The following is a 15295-nucleotide window of genomic DNA, read 5'->3' on the forward strand; positions in this document are numbered from 1 at the left end:
TGGGGGGCAGCAAGTGCAGGGCAATGTGGAAGCCCTTGGGAGATGGTCCGTGAGGGACATTTCCACAGAGCTTCCAGCACAACATTTCTTCACAAGGTAGAACATGGTTTTGACAGTTTTTTCTCTTCCACTTTTCATCTGAAGTATAAATAAGTTTTTGTAAGCTTTCCTTCATGTGTCTAATCTATATGGTGTGCACGTTTTATTCATTTTCTGAGTGAAAGTTTTGAAAAATGTATGTGGATAGCAGTCCTAGTTGCAATGTACAATCTGCTTGAATTCCCATGAAAACTATTCTTCCATAAATGATGAGGTAGGCAGAGAGAAAAGTATGCACCCCATTGCTGGGAAAATGAGCTAATTTGAGCTGTTTGGTATCTAGTGGTTTGAGTCACTTTGTTGTTTTTCTTTACAGTACTTTGAAACATCAGCCTTACCAATGTGCCTGTGGAGAGAAGTAGAATAAAATTATACAGGCTAGAGCCTCTGAATATTCAGTCTACTGTAGCATAATATGTAGCTATGTTTACAGGTACATGACAGCTTGTATTTTCTTTGATGCAAATTTTAAGAGCCATCAACTGAATTTGTACACTATGCTGTTATTATATGTGATTCTACCATATTATTTATTTTTAGTGTTCAATACAAAAACTTCTTTGAAAATAATAAAAATAAAACAAAGTTAAAAGTAGTTAAACCAAAACAAAAATAATTTCTTCATATTAGGCCCATAGTAACTGAGTATACTGAGCAAATCAAGAATTCAGAACAGATCTGGGCCTCATTCTTAACTGGTAACACTTTGGTAAAGTTTAGACACACAGTCATGTTGGTATTCACAGAATGAATTGTCCAAAATGCTCTCTACTAGTGAATTAGTCCTAGCTATTCAGAAGTATAGGAATATGCAAGGAAATGCAAAGTGAAAAAACACCATATCCTAATAGGCAGAAAATTTGGAAGAATCTGAGAAGTCAGAGATTTTCTCTATTGAGTAATATGAGGAGAGGCAAAAAAAGCTACTATATAGGTTATATTTTTAATCAACTGTTGTGGGAGATTTTATTATCCTGACTGATTTTCTTATGCTCCATGTACAGAAGGAATATAGTAATTTCTGTATGGAAGAATTCAGTTCAAAAAACCCCATCATGTCAGAGCTTGTGAGGACTTGATATTTAGCTGAGAGTAAGTCAGCTTCATGGTCAGTGGTGGAGCTCATAATCAATTTACGCCAGGCAGTAGGTTAACTGGGATATTCTAGAATCCCATATGGCTCTGGGCTCAGTGCTCAGGACTGCTCTGTGGGTAGTAATAAAGGTTCTTGAGTGACATTTGTTCACTGTCTTGTTCCTTGAGCATTTAACAGTTTTCTTGAGCATTAAAGAGTGGAGAAAATCCTTGACATTGTATGAGCGGGAAAATTTGCTAGAAGCCTGTATCATCAGAATTACCATGTTTTTTCTGAAACATGATGGCGTAAGAGCAAGGTAAAAGAAACATACTATAAAACAGAACAGTGAGCATGCATGAAATCTGATTAACTCCCCCTTTTGGGGGACTTATGTAGTAAGAAATAGATGAACAAAGTCTCACAGATGGGCAGAAAAATACCAACAGAAAAACAAAATGCTAGGTGACTGGCTACAGTAAAATGTATTCTACAATACTATGAAAAAATGACACTATCTGTAGATATGAGATCATTGAGTCTGCAAAGCCCTTGGTGAGATAAATGGGGAAATTCATGGCTCTCAGAGATATAATTTCTAATTTTCTTCATCTTGGGAAGACGTTTGGTTACACTCTGCTACCTTTAATTGGTTACAGGCTCTGCTCATGCTTTCAAGGTTATAGCAAGGAAGGCTAGAAACAAAGCTGTGTTTTATTTTGGTTTTAATGAATACTGAAATGCTAGAGTCCCTGTTGGCTGTGAGATGTGCTTTCTACAGCAAAATATGTAGCCATGACATAAACTGGGCCTTGGATTAATTTATTTGCTCACATCTTTTTTCATCTTTATATTCTCCTTTTCACAACTGCCAGGATTTGAAAGATTATTTCTGAAGGATTTTTAGTAAAGTCTCACTTCCATTAGCAAGTAACAAAATAATGTAAAACATATGCAAAATAACTGAAGTGCTGCTTAATTCTGAGTATGCAGGGTTTTATTGCTTCAGATGATGGTATTCCAGAAGAGATAAAGTCCACCCCTTTTACTTTCATGGTGGTGTAACTGGACAGGATCAGCCTACATGTCATCACACAAAACCAAGTATGTTGGCATGTATAGGCTAGTGATCGCCTAGTTTCATCTGTGGTAGAGATTCCCTCCTCTTCATCTAAGGTAGCAATGGGTTAATACAACAGTACAAATTGATAAGTTTAAAAGCAGGGATTCCTATATACTGGATACTTGTGAATAAATTAAAGAAAATACAAAAGGAGAAGTGTAATGAAAGCAATAAAAATTGTATTAAATTGTATTAAAGTATGTGCAGTTTTTGATCCAAAGTTATTCTGTAATCTCTTTCTGTTATGTTACCAATTACTGAAAACAAACAAACAAACAAACAAAAACCCACAACAATTTAGAAGTTCTGGATTCTAAAATATGTGCATTTTTTCCTTACTCATCAAGTTAGCCAGAAATAATGAACCAATTTCCTGAAGAAAAAAGAAATAAAATTATCTCTACAGCAATATCCCAGGTCTGAAGGATATGTAAGAAGTGTATAAATATGTTCTTCTTGTCCAGAGATTGCATATTTTTCTGTTTTCTGTTTTTAAATAGCAGCAGGATGCAATAGGTTCAGTTCTCAGTTATGCTATTATAAATTGAGAAAAACATAGACAGGAAAAAAAACCAAAAACCATAAAAGATTCTATGTAAAAGACGGAATACCATCACAGATCAGAAAAATTATTATATGTACATCACTGTTATAATAAGATTATTTCAGATTATATGAATATCAGATGCATAACAATTACATATTTAAGACATATGCTAATCTATAATGTGTAAGATCAGTAAAGTGGTATTTTTATTTTATGCCTGTTCCAGACCCATTTATTTTTAATAGGATTTTTCCAGACATGCAAAATGAATCCCATTAAGTTTAGAGCATATTGTTCTTGCATATTCTCATGGCAGTTATGTATACACTACTACTACACAATTCTTCTCTCTTTTTTAAATAGAAAAAGAAAAAAGAAAAAGAGACAAAAAGATCATAAAAAACCCCCAACGGAATTCTACCTTTAATAATAAAAGAGAGATAAAATTAATATCTCAAATACAGCAGGCACAAGCTTCAGGTCATAAGCTTTTCTTTCAGCTCCTTTATAAATTTCCTTTTTTTGCCATTTGCCTGGTTTTTGAAATCCTGTGAAAGGTGGTTTTGGTCAAAAGCTGAACACAGCTCTTATAAACAATTTCCTTAGAAGAAGAGAATCTATCAAAGAGTTGCAGTCGTTCAGTTGCTGAATGGAGAATCTCATTTGTAAAGTAAGTGTACTGCAGCTTTTTTGTCAGTTTTAAAAGAATGAGTCGTACTAAATGTGTACCTAAGACAGTCAGAATCATTTTGGACACACTAATGAAATTTATAATAAAAGAAGCAAGACTAGGACATGGTTGTATCCTCTTGTCAGCTAGTGCAAAAATTAGAAGAATGTCCTTCCATTTGCAGTAAAATGTCTAACTGTTTTGATTTCTGAAATTGTTAGTCTGTGTCAAATTAGACTCTACTTCAATTTTTTTTTTTTTTACTTAGAATGAAATATGTTATCAATCACATAGCTTCCATATGTCTCAAAAAAGTTTATAGTCAACCAGTGTTTTGAATATTCTACTAGGTGTTTTACGTCTATTTTTTTGCCAGTCAGTACTGTGTGCATGGTACATACCATTTATATCTTACTTCCCTCACACACTAAGGTATTTCGTTATTATATTATTTCATACCTTTTGAACTTGTCAGTGCATGCTGATGATTTTGCTAGTTTTCCTTTTATAGGCATGACTGTAAAGATTAGTTTCTCTCTGAAAGTCAAAAATACTAAATTAATTATATGTTATTTTATGCCAGCTTTTGTGTTTACTATACAAGGTTGCATCATTTTTAAATGCTGTACTAGGAGAACTATAAGTTGCAGTGGTCTTCACTGGATGCCCATAGAGACAACTGGTCCACTATAGTAACATGACTTTCTCATTTACCATACTTCAAAGGATATATGCCAACTCCTGTGGCGTTACTTAAGAGTTAATTGAAGAAGCTGAAGACTGCAAAAAAATAGGACTCTAAGTCTTCATGGAAATTAAGAAGATGTTCTAGTTCTGAGGCAGAAGTGGAATTGAGAAGTCAAGGACAGAATTTAGGGAACAGAGAACATCTTTTGGTCAAAACTACCTTATCTGAAAACTAAATTGCCCCCAAAAGCAGAGAGAGAAACTATATGTTAGAGAGTGTCTGCTACTGCTAGCCAAAGTGTAGAGTAGAAGTAGAGGTTTACTAAAAAACTTTCTGTGGAAAATATGTCTGAAAATTCAATTTTCTTTTTTTAGGGCATATGTTTTCTTGAGTCTAAAAAATCTGATGACATTGGCAACAAAAATACATCAACTGTACTTTAAAAATAAACGAAAATGCAGCAGGTTTTTATACTTGGCATTCACAGAAGTTTTAAAAAGGTTTTGAAACTTTTTAAAAGGTTTCTAATTTTGAGATCACACATAGAAAATTTCATTCAGTTCCTATCATCTGAATTTCATTTAGTGTTCATTCAGTTTCTATCATCTTGACTTATGTAATCTTTTTTTCATGGTAAGATATATGGAAAAACATAAAAAAGAAAACCAAAATATTTTATGACATAGTTTCCTGTGTCAAATTTTACAAGTCTGAAAGCAAATGAAAAATAAGCGCGTCTTCAGTTTTGATTTCTAGTGAAAACCATGAACTGGCCAGGATGTCTCTAGACATACTGCCTTAGAGAAAAGACCAGTGAATGATACACTGAAGTGCACCCTGAAAACAATCAGAGGACAGAAGAAACTAAGCTGGCAAAGTAATACAGTTAAAAATTAGACAATATTTTATATATCATGATACCTTTATGAAAACAAACTAAAGCCTGATAGGGAAAAAAAAAAGAAAAAAATATAATTTTAGGAATATTTAAGTTTCTATATCCTTTCGACATAGCATGGTGTGTGTATAAAATGAGCAAGACGAAAAATTGCCAATACTTAAAAGAACCTGACCTGATGAAGAAGAATGATCTGATGGACACTCTAACACCCCTGCAAAATTCAGTTCTCTCCCTGCCTGTTTTGTGAAATTACTTTGTAATCTGGGCAAGTGTAGTATTTTTCCTCCTCTGTGTTAAATAAAAGTGCATTGTTTCATTGTATTATAAAGTTTTGAGTATTTGAAGAATGTTGCAAAACCTGTCAGTCCTCTGACCTATCAGGACATAGACAAACTAAGTAACTAAAGCTAGTTACAATAATGACTTTATGATTCAGTGATTATGATACCATCGCCTCACACCACAAATGACATATAAAATCAATAATGACCATTCAGATAATATAGTGATAAAAATCAAATGCTTACAAAAAGTTAATAATTTTGTTCTAAGAGCAAGTTATAAATAGTGTGGTTCTAAACCCCTAAAACTAAATATTGAGCAGTTTCTCATTCTGTAGTTATTCTGTAAGCTTTGACCATTTTGCATTAAGGCAGAATTTTTATGAGAAAAAGTATATATAATCTAATATAATGTATAAGCAGTAATTGCTGACCCTCCATGTCTCATCACAGTACTACTTGCTGGTTCATTTGGTTAATTTCAGCCTTAACTTCAGAGGAACAATGCGATTGTGCTAATATGAATGGGGAAAAGTGAAGTAAGCCAGAAAACAGTGGTTGGAATTTAGTTTGCCTTATTTATGGAGAAATTCTTCTGACTTCACATTAATGTCTCACATGAAGAAGGCAAGATTGAGCTCACAGGCAAAACAAATAAAAAAAAATTAAGAAAAGTTATCACTTATTTCTTGAGTCAACCAGTATTGCAAAGATGACTGCAGTATCGTAGGGCAGATAAAACACAGTGAAGAAGTTACCACATAAGATTTCAACAATAAAGGTTCTTTTTTCCTGTCCTGCAGTTCCAGGAAGATACTGGGTTCCAAAAGGAAAACTCCTACCTAAAGAAGAGTCCCAAGCCACTTTGTGACACCACTTCAAGCAGAAGCTGGCAGTTTTTACTTTATTTCCCTGTTTTTAGGAATAAAATTATATATATTTTGCAACATAAAATAACCAGTATAAATGAACTATAAATACAGGTGTTTGGGTTTTTTTACTAAAGAAACACACTTTCTATGTAAATAAAATATATTATTAATGTGTGTAGGTGCGTTGAAAAAAGGAGACAAACACATTGGGCTTTTTTTCTTATTAGAAAGCTGAAGTGCAGAAATTAATCCTTAGGGATTCAGGCAGACACAACTTTTTGCTCTAGTAGATGACTTATATGACTTCACCTCACTAAAATTACAGATGTCAAATTCCTTAGAGGGTGTATTAATATACTATATCTTAAGCAGAATGTTATCTTAATGATTTTTAGTTGATCTAAATGATCAGACAGCTTTAAAGATGCTTCCTCTGAAAACTGAAGTATTGTAACCAAACCAATAACAAGAAACAATTGAGTAGATCCTGGCAAATATGATCTTGAACACATAATAAAAAAATCATTTATGTTAGAGTAATTTCTATGATTGTGCTGTAGGAATAAGGATTTGTGAAGGAAGAACTGAAGTATGATCCTTTTGAAGAAATGTGAATGAAGAAATTTTGAAGGAATGATCCTTTGAAGAAATGTGACCAGCTACATCCCAAAATCCTTGTATTTCTGTTTGTCTTTCTAAGGCTAGCACGTCTTTTCACTGTTTTATCTGCATTGCGTGTTGGGGAGAGTTGGTATTGTGGATTTGAAGAACTAGAGCAAGAGAGACTGGGAGATGAGAAATAGCCTAAGTAGTATTCGACTCTTACTGCTCTGCTGTGGAAAAAAATTTCACCTTATTTTTCCAGTACTGACATTTATTTTTAATTAAAATAAAAACCACACTTTTTTATCATATTCCAAATAAACACTCTAATGTACATAATAATAGTCTTGCTCATAGGGTAAACCTGGAAACAGTGTTGCTGTGATCAGCATAACTGGAGATGCATTCTTTATTTTCCACAAAGATCATACAACTGTCAGTATGGCCCCCCTGCCTTTTGATTTTTTTTCAGTGATTCACTATTAGTGTTCTCTAGCCTTCAGGGATGTTGTCCGGGAAGCTAGGGACCAGGTTAGGAAGGCTAAGGCCCAGTTAGAATTAAACCTAGCTAGGGATGTTAGGGATAACAGGAAGGGATTCTACAGGTACGTAGCAAACAAAAAACAGAGTAGGGACAACATAGGCTCCCTGAAGAAGCTCTCGGGAGAACTGGCTACACAGGATTTGGAGAAGGCTGAAGTTCTGAATGACTTCTTTGCCTCGGTCTTCACTGGCAAAGGCTCTGACTGCACCACCCAGGTCTTAGAAGGTAGACGCAGGGACTGTGAGAATGAAGACCTTGGGCCCACTGTGGGTGAGGATCTGGTTCGAGACCATCTTAAGAAGCTGAATGAACACAAGTCCATGGGATCTGATGAAATCCATCCGTGGGTCCTGAAGGAGCTGGCAAACGAAGTTGCTAAGCCACTGGCCATTATAAGTGAAAAATCATGGCAGTCAGGTGAAGTTCCTGACAACTGGAAAAAGGGAAATATAACCCCCATTTTCAAGAAAGGGAAAATGGAAGACTCGGGGAATTACAGACCAGCCAGTCTCACCTCTGTGCCTGGCAAAATTTTGGAGCACATTCTCCTGGAAGGCATGCTAAGGCATATGAAAAAGAACAAGGTGCTTGGTGACAGCCATCATGGCTTCACTAAGGGGAAATCCTGCCTGACCAGTTTAGAGGCCTTCTATGATGGGGCTGCAGAATTGATGGACGAGGATACAGCAGTTGATGTCATCTACCCGGACTTGTGCAAAGCGTTTGACACTGTCCCACACAAAATCCTTCTCTCTAAATTGGAGAGATATCAATTTGATGGATGGACCACTCGGTGGATAAAGAACTGGCTGGATGGCCACACACAAAGAGTTGTGGTCGATGGCTTGATGTCTGGTTGGAGACCAGTAACGAGTGGTGGCCCTCAGGGATCGGTGTTGGGACCGGTCTTGTTTAACATCTTCATCGCTGACATGGACAGTGGGATTGAGTGCGCCCTCAGCAAGTTTGCCGATGACACCAAGCTGTGTGGTTCGGTTGATATGCTGGAGGGAAGGGATGGCATCCAGAGGGACTTTGACAAGCTTGTGAGGTGGGCTGATGCCAGCCTTATGAAGTTCAACCATGCCAAGTGCAAGGTCCTACAGCTGGGTCAGAGCAATCCCAGGCACAGCTACAGATTGGGCAAAGAAGAGATTCAGAGCAGCCCTGCGGAGAAGGACTTGGGGGTGCTGGTCGATGAGAAAATGAACACGATCTGGCAGTGTGCGCTCGCAGCCTAGAACGCCAACCATATCCTGGGTTGCATCAAAAGGAGCATGACCAGCATGTCAAACGAGGTGATCCTGCCCCTCTACTCTGCTCTTGTGAGACTTCCCGTGGAGTATTGTGTGCAGTTCTGGTGTCCTCAACATAAAAAGGACATGGAACTGCTGGAACAAGTCCAGAGGAGCGCCACGAGGGTGATCAGGGGACTGGAGCACCTCCCGTATGAAGATAGGCTGAGGAAGTTGGGGCTGTTCAGCCTGGAGAAGAGAAGGCTGTGTGGAGACTTCATAGCAGCCTTCCAGTACCTGAAGGAGGGCCTATATGGATGCTGGAGAGGGACTCGTTGTCAGGGATTGTAGTGACAGGACAAGGGGTAACGGGTTAAAACTTAAACAGGGGAAGTTTAGATTGATATAAGGAAGAAGTTCTTTCCATTAAGAGTGGTGAGGCACTGGAATGGGTTGCCCAGGGAGGTTGTGAGTGCTCCATCCCTAGCATTGCTCAAGGCCAGGCTGGATGAAGCCTTGTGTGGGATGGTTTAGTGTGAGGTGTCCCTGCCCATGGCAGGGGTGTTGGAACTAGATGATCTTGAGGTCCTTTCCAACCCTAACTATTCTATGATTCTATGATTCTATGATTCTGTTGCATTTGCCTCTTTTCAGAATAAGAAATGCATTAAAGCTCTGCAGCTGAAGTGAATGACTTGGTATCCTATATCCTTCTAAAACAAAAGTTTTTCACCTGGGAGCAAATTTTCTTCTGAGGTTCACTGTAAATACCACCTGCCTGGTGTAGACATACTGCTGTGGAATCACTAAATGGAGATTTTGCAGAAGAATTCTATAATAAATCAGTGTCACGTATCACAGAATCATTTAGGTTGGAAAAGACCCTTAAGATTATTGAGTTCAACTGTTAACCTAATACTGCCAAATCCATTGCTAAATCATGCCCCTAAGTGCCATATCTACACATCTTTTGAATTCATCCAGAGATAGTCACTCAGCCACTTCCCTGGGCAGCCTGTTCCAATGCCTGACTACCCTTTCAGTGAAAAACTTTTTCTTAACAGCCAATCTTAACAACCCATGATGCAACTTAGGTGTTTTCCCTTCATTCTATCACTTGCTCTTGGGAAAAGAGACCAACATCCACCTTGTAACAACCACCTTTCGGGTGCTTGAAGGTGAGAAATAAGGTCTTCCTTGAACCTCCTTTTCTCCAGGCTAAACAACCCCAATTCCCTCAGCTGTTTCTCATGAGCCTTGTTCTTTAGACCTTTCATCAGTTTCATTCCCCTTCTTTGGACCTACTCCAGTACCTCGATGTTTTTCCTGTAGCGAGGGGTCCAGAACTGACCACATTATTCTAGATAAAGCTTCACCATTACCAAGTACAGCAGTACAATCACTTCCCTAGCCCTGCTGGCGACACCATCTCTGATACAGGGTAGGATGCTGTTGGCCTTCTTGGCCATGTGCGCACAAGCTGGCTTATATTCGACCAGCTGTCACTCAGCATCCCCAGGTCCTTTTCCGATGGGCAGGCTTCCAGCCACTCTTCTCCAAGCCTGGAGCATTGCATGGGGTTGTTGTGACCCAAATGCAGAGCTGGCACTGAGCCTTGCTGAACCTCATACAATTGGCCTTGGCTCATTGATCCAGTCTGTCCAGATCCCTTTGCAGACCCTTCCTACCCTACAGCAGATCAATGCTTCTGCCCAAGCTGGTGTTCTCTGTAAACTTACTGAGGATGTGCTTGATCCCCTAATCCAAATCATTGATAATGACGGTTCCAGAACTGAGCCCTGGGGAACACCGATTGTGACCCACTGCCAACTGGATTTAGCTCCATTCACTACCACTCTTTGGGCTCTGCCATTCAGTCATTTTTTTTACCCAGTGAAGAGTACACCTGTCCAATCCATGAGCAGTCAGCTTCTCCAGAAAAATGCTGTGGGAAATGGTGTCAAAGGTTTCACTAAAGTCTAAGTAGACAACTAGAGCCTTTCCCTCATCCAATAAGCTGATCAGCTTGTCATAGAAGGAGATCAGATTAGTCACCTGCCTTACATAAACCCATACCAATTGGGCCTGATCATCTAGTTGTCCTGTATGTGTTGCATGGTGACACTCAAGATGATCAGCTCCACAATCTTCCCCATCACCGAAGTCAGACTGACAGGCCTGTAATTCCCCAGATCCTCTTTCCAACTCTTCCTGATGGGCTTCACATTCACTAATATCCAGTCAACAGGGATCTCCCCAGATAGCCAGGGCAGATGATGAATGATTGAAAGTGGCTCAGTGGGCACTTCCTGCAGATCCCTCAGTCCCCCTGGGTAGCTCCCGTCCAGTTCTATAGACCTGTTTGTGTCCAAGTGGTGTAGCAGGTTGCTGACCATTTCCCCTTGGATTATGTTGGCTTCATTCTTCTCCTGATCCCTGCCTTCCAGCTCAGGGGGGCTGGCTACTTGGAGAACAACTGGCCTTACTAGTAAAATTATTTTACGTTGGATAGATAATACTATGAAAAAAGGTATATAGACATAAATATATATGCACATTCTACTAGATTTCTAAAACAAAATCATGGAATCAGAATAAATTGGGAACCTTTGGCATTGATACCAGCTTTACTTTCTGTGTAATAAGTCAGAATCTGGGAACTTGTCTGTAACATAAAAGTATAATTGAATACTAATGCTAGTTATTTTTCTCCTGTGAGTATGTTCACAGACATTATATGTTGTTACATACATATATTCATATATTCACAGAACTATATACACTTTTGTAAGTGGACAACAGTGTTATAAAGTAACTTAATTTCTTCAACAGAAGAATAATGTGTTGTCAAATTTTCTGTCTTATCATGAAAGACATGATGGAAATAATGAAATTATAAAGGCAATTTGGCAAAAAAAAGTCTAAAAAAGCAGATGCCGTATCATTCAAGCTATTTCCAGTAGGCAAATGGAGGTGTGATTGAGTTGTGATTGTGGAAACTTCAGTTGGAATATATATTCTTTTGAACAAAACAAAAATTACATGATTTGTAAGGGAAATTACTATATTATCAGCACTGGAAAACTTATCAAAGGAACAGAAACTGAAAAAACCTTTGGCTTGTCTAGCCTAACCAAATGAATGTTCTCTACAAAACCATGAGGGTAAACACCAAGAAAGCAGAAATTTTAAACAGCAGCATTGTTATAATATTAATATTACCCTCAAACAGAAAAAAAAAAGAAAAAAACAAAAGTAAATGTGCTAGACTGAAAATCAGAAAAAAAGGTTTCTAATAGAAGAGTACAACTTCACCATGTCAGGCCAAGAAGAGCAGATGTACAACTCTGCAGCACTTAGCTTCATAAATGTGTGTGCATTTGTATAATATGGTTTTCTGTCATAATAGATACCTATGAACAGCAGTGCATGAGTCCAATTGAATTCTATGCTCTATGTTCCAAATGTAAAGCTACAAAAAAAAAAAAAAAATCACTTATTGCCTGTCATGCAGCCCATCAGCTGCATGTTCATAGAAATATGTCTCTCAGAAGAGATATGTTGTAGTTTGGAATGACCATGTTTTTACTGTAGTCTTGAGTAGTGAGAGTTAATTTCACACTGTTCAAACGAAATTAAAGAAATTTGGTGAAGAGAAATTGATCCAGAATAAAGATCTGTTCAAATATGTTTGTGGTGTGCAGAATTAACAGGATGTAGTATAAGAGATTCTCTAGTGTTTTTCAAAATCACCTATATCGTTCTGTTTTAGTTCAGGTTTTGTATTAAATTATTTCTATGCATTTCTGTAAATTAGCATGTGTTAATCTTCTCTCACCCTTTCATCCGAAGGAAAATATTGTTAAAACTTTTTTCTTTTTTTTTTTTTTTCAGTTAACATTTCTGTTTTATGTTCACTTATGCATTTTTGCTACTGAGGCCTTAGATCTTCACAATCTTCAACCATGAGCACATAAAATGCTATTTCCCACTTGGGTAATTTTTATTCTTTAACTCTTCCACTGCGTATGAAGAGGGAATCTATAACCACAGACTATGTCTACAAGTGATTTTTTTTTCAGGATGAACACTCCTACAGTTTTTGTATGAAAATTAGAGAGAATTAATCATCTATGACAAAGTGATTGTCTCTTCTATTAATTGGAAGATGTAGAACTTACAAAGGAAGAAAATGAATGTAAATCAGAAACTGAAGAATAGCTCTGATTGTTAGAATTAAACATTTGCTTTCACTCTGGATTTTGGAACTGACTAAACAGTTTGGCATAGCGAAGAAAGCAAAGTACAGGTGACCTACAGAATTTGGAGAATTTAAATATTTCTAAATGTTTTTTCTATTTTTATTCTTTCAAATATAAAGTAAATATTTAATTTTGGGTAATGCAATTTTTTATTCATTATTGATAAACAGTTGTTTATTACTAAAAGAAATATTCTGCATGTCAAAAAAGGTAGCATCTCTTCTCTAAGAAATTTTACACAACTGAAACCAAAACTTTCTTGGCATATTGAACAAAAATAGGAGCTGCTATTTACATATGCGAGACAAAAAAACAGCATGACAAGACACTTACAATATGTTCTTATAGTATAAAAATCTGTATCCTGTGCTTCAGTATTATACTGAACTACATGAATAGAGAATTACGTCTAACAGCACAACAGAAACCTATTACTAGGCAGACTTTATGCTGATGATACTAACTTCAAAAGTGAAATTTGATTGGTTTGCACCTCAGTTTTTTCCAGAAACTTGAGTTAAATGCATGTTTCTAGGCTCTGCCTCCTCCCCATCTATCTGTATGTGCTATTTATCTATAAAGCGCTTGGTGGAGACACTGAAAAGAAGCAAGATTGTTGCTGGTTTAGATGTACTGCTATTTTGTCTGATGCAGAAATACAGCTTTTGACAAGAACTATGCTATCTGTATGTTATACAGTAACCAAAAGATAAGAAATCCGAGTTCTTAACATTATCTTAAGCTTTTTTAAAATGTCTTAGTGATTTTCTTGCTTAGGAATAGGATACATCTCATTATCAGCTCTGACAATGAGCACGGTGATCACAATGGGCACCCTTGTGCTGAAAAGGTGAATTATGTATTTTTTACAACTAAAGCTTATACAGGTATGATTTCTTTTTCTTATTCCCCACTGCTTATCTTATTACATTCTGCTTCTATTCTTCCAGCAGCTATGCATATCTAGTTTTATTAAATTTGTTAAAGCTAGTAACATAATTTTTGAGTGCGATCTGGGGTGTGCTGAAAATGAAATACTATAGATTAAATCAACAATCAGATGTGCTGCCATTTCCTTAGTAAAATAAAGTAGGAGTCATAGAATACATTTATCGCTGCAAGAGAAAGTTTAGGAGACTTGGTATGCAGAGTCAGAAGAAACACATCTTTATTATTAGTACAACTAGGTAAAAATACCTGCTCAGAGAATATTAGAAAAAGCTAAGCAAGAAAGGGAGAAGTAATTGCCCCACTCTAAACAATTGCAAGATGTCCACAGCATGAGTACTGCATCCTATTTTGGGCCCCGCAGTGAGAAGACATTTTTCATATGAAGAAAGGCTAAGAAAGTTGGGGTTGTATAGCTTGAAGAAAAGGCTCTGTGGAAACTATACTGTGGTCTTTCAGTAGTTAAAGAGGGCTTACATGAAAGACAAATTTTTACCAGAGCCTGCACTGACAGGACAAGGGGTAGCGGTTTTAAACTATAAAGGAGGGGATATTTAGGCTGGACATAAAGAAGGAATTCTTTACTACAAGGGTGGTAAGACACTGGAACTGGTTACCCAGAGATGCCGTAGGTGTTCCATCACTGGAAGTGTTCAAGGTCAGGTTAGATGGGCTTTTTACCAACCTAATCCAGTGGAAGATGTCTCTGCCTGCAGCATGGGGCTGGAACTGTGTCTTTGAAGGTCCCTTCCAACCCAACCCATTCTGTGATAAATGGGAGCAAGTTTAGCACACAGTAATGTTTAGGAGCTGAAGCACTTTGCTTGTGAGCAGATGAGGAAGTTGAGCTTGTTCAGCCTGGAGTAGGGTTGGCTTCTGATGGACTGAAAAACAGCCCACCAGAACCAATGGGAAAGTTATAAAGAAGCTGGAGCTAACATCTTCACAGTGAGGCACAGCAGATGGATGAGAAGCAATAGACGTAAACTGAAATAAGAGAGGTTCAGACTGATATAGGGAGAAACTTCTTTCTGATGAGGACATATGGGCAGTGCAACAGGCTGTGCAGAGAGGTGGTGCGGTCTCTCCATTCTTGGAGGTTTTTCAAGATCTGAAAGAAACTCTGAGAAATCTGATCTCATAGCTGATCCTACTTTGAATCTTCTGATGTCTCTTCTAATGAGAATTATTCTATGTTTGCATGAATAAACACGTTTTGTCCAGGAGCAATAGGCAATATAATTTCTAATAATCTATCTTTTCTTTTCCTAACTTCTTTTCCTTTTCCTTGACTCCTAAGACCTGTTCACTGAACAGAATATACTCCTATAAAAGTATAATAGTATGTATAAATAGATATATGTGTGTATGTATAAGTAGATAGTATATATATATTCATACTATTAGAGAACTAAACTTTGTCTTCTACTTGTTCTTAGAAAATACT

The sequence above is a fragment of the Lathamus discolor genome, chromosome 1 (assembly GCF_037157495.1).
Source record: "Lathamus discolor isolate bLatDis1 chromosome 1, bLatDis1.hap1, whole genome shotgun sequence".
NCBI classification, from domain to species: domain Eukaryota; kingdom Metazoa; phylum Chordata; class Aves; order Psittaciformes; family Psittacidae; genus Lathamus; species Lathamus discolor.